This window comes from Lactuca saligna, chromosome 1 (assembly GCF_052625555.1).
Source record: "Lactuca saligna cultivar CGN05327 chromosome 1, ASM5262555v1, whole genome shotgun sequence".
NCBI lineage: Eukaryota > Viridiplantae > Streptophyta > Magnoliopsida > Asterales > Asteraceae > Lactuca > Lactuca saligna.
In genome coordinates, this window is record NC_136417.1 from 33,238,995 (window position 1) to 33,241,448 (window position 2,454).

The window sequence follows — 2,454 nt, forward strand, 5'->3', positions numbered from 1 at the left end:
ATGAATGGCACTGAAATATTTTAGATTGTATTGTATTTTATTATGTTTAAGGTTTAGATTTTGTGCTGCACACTGAAGTATAGTTGGTTATATGTGTATGAAAAAAGAATTTCATATCTGTTTATGTTGATATATATATATATATATATATATATATATATATATATATATATATATATATATATATATATATATATATAGGGTTAGGTTCATGTGAGACGGCTTAATTTTGTGAGATCGTGAGACGCATTTTTTTATTTCTTTTTTTTTTTTTTAATTTTTTTAGTTAATTCAAGTTCCGAAAATAATATTTAAAAAAAGAATTTTTGGATTTTTCCATTTATTTTGCATTTTAAAATCATTTTTTAGAATATGTCAGTGTAATATTCTATTAGAATATTTCACGTATTTTTCCAAAAAAAAATGGAATTTTTTTATTTTTTTATTTTTTTTTATTTTTGTAGTTAATTGAAGTTCCGAAAATAATATTTAAAAAAAGAATTTTTAGATTTTTCCATTTATTCTGCATTTTAAAATTATTTTTTAGAATATGTCAGTGTAATATTCTATTTAGAATATGTCAGTGTAATATTCTATTTAGAATATTTCACTTATTTTTCAAAAAAAAAACGGAATTTTTTTTTATTTTTAAATTTTTTTTTTAGTTAATTCAAGTTCCGAAAATAATATTTAAAAAAAGGATTTTTGGATTTTTTTCATTTATTTTGCATTTTAAAATTATTTTTAGATTTTGTCTCACAGTCACACAAAATTAGAATGGTCTCAAATGAACCTGAACACACACACACATATATATATATATATATATATATATATATATATATATATATATATATATATATATAGAGAGAGAGAGAGAGAGAGAGAGAGAGCTAGGTTCAAATGTTTTTAGCAATTATTGTGTGCCTAAATGCACCAATGAGAATTCAAGAAATAATAAATAATTAAATAAATCATTTAAGGGTATTTTGGACATTTTGTACTTTTAATTATGGAAATCATTTAGTTGAAATCCTATAATTAAGGAAATAAGGTAAATATATTTGACCTACTTGTGTGTGGTAGAACACGTCTCTGACTTGTTCAACAGTTGTAGCCGCATCCGACTTCATCCACTGCATCGGATTCGTCCACCATTCATCGGTGAAGTCACAACCAGCCGATCACTGTCCACCAATACTTCCACCTCCCGCCTCCATCAATGTCGTGAGTTCTCCACCAACACTGATGAAATCGATTTTCTTTTTTCTCAAAATTTATTTTTTTAGATTCTATCATTTGTTGAAATCGATTTCTTTCTTGGCAAAAATCGATTTGTTGAAATCAATTTTATTGCTTCTCTTCTCATCTGTGAAATCCATTGATTATTTGAAATCGAATTTTTTAAGTAATACTTTCTAATTGATTTGGAATATGATTTTGTAGGATACAAAATTGTTCATCGTGGGTGTTTGTTCTTCAACAACCATCGTCCCTTCATTACTATCTCCACAGAAGTCGACATCGACCCCAAAAAAGTTTCAATCGCTGAAACAAAAGCTCACCTGTCATCCCTCAATCTCGTATGTAGATTCTATTTCGGCCATCTGGTAAGTCGATTCAATGGGTTGAAAAAAACATCATCTTTCTTTTACAATTTCTCTCCAGTTTAAAGCCTCTGTTTTTGCGATTTTCGGGTTCTAATCGATTTTTTTGTTGAATTTAAATTATATATTTTAACACTACTGATAGATTTCAGTTAGACCATTTATTTGTTGATAATAATATAAGTTTCTCCAGAAGTGATTTTAGTTATCCAAGTCCTTTTTTTCTGAACACCAAGTGTTCGATTAAATGCCTAAATGAAGATTTACTTTGTAATTTGTCACTTGTCCATTAAAAACTCTTTTCTATTGTCCTAAGTGAATTGTTACTGAGTTTAGATAGTTCTTATATTTTGAGTAATGGTTTTCTTTTTACTTTTTCAAATAGTTGTTTACCTTTCAATTATGTTTGGTTCAATTCTCACATCATATGGATATATAATTTCAATAGGCCTAATTAAAAGAATGATCATGAAATTAATTTATATTATCTCATCTCATGAAAATTGAGTAAGTAATTGTGTTGTTGATTTGTAACTTACAGGTAAACCATTGAAGGAGCACAAGCAAAGAAAGTATGGGCAATATTCTGCCAGAATGTATACTATGTAGTCTTCCATATGCTATGTATATACTCATGGGGTTGATTTCACATGCCAACACAGTGAATTAATTGTGTTTGATTTCATATATCAACATAGTAAAGGCTTAATATCATATGCCAATATAGATTGGTGAAAGCTACTCATCTTGTTCTAAAAAACTGTTTAAAAAGGTAAGTAATTTGTTTGTGTATTATTTTGGTTCATTTTGTGATTTTGAATTCCAACTTCTATTCTCCCTTGTTATT

The 2,454-nt window shown here is 26.9% G+C and overlaps 1 long non-coding RNA gene across 1 annotated transcript; it reads left to right on the forward strand.

The window, feature by feature from the left end:
- Positions 1–1,214: 1,214 nt before the first annotated feature.
- On the forward strand, positions 1,215–2,240 carry LOC144997045 (uncharacterized). Its single transcript, XR_013659699.1, has 3 exons — positions 1,215–1,227; positions 1,447–1,610; positions 2,149–2,240. It is a non-coding gene; the product is annotated as an uncharacterized LOC144997045 (long non-coding RNA).
- Positions 2,241–2,454: the final 214 nt, after the last annotated feature.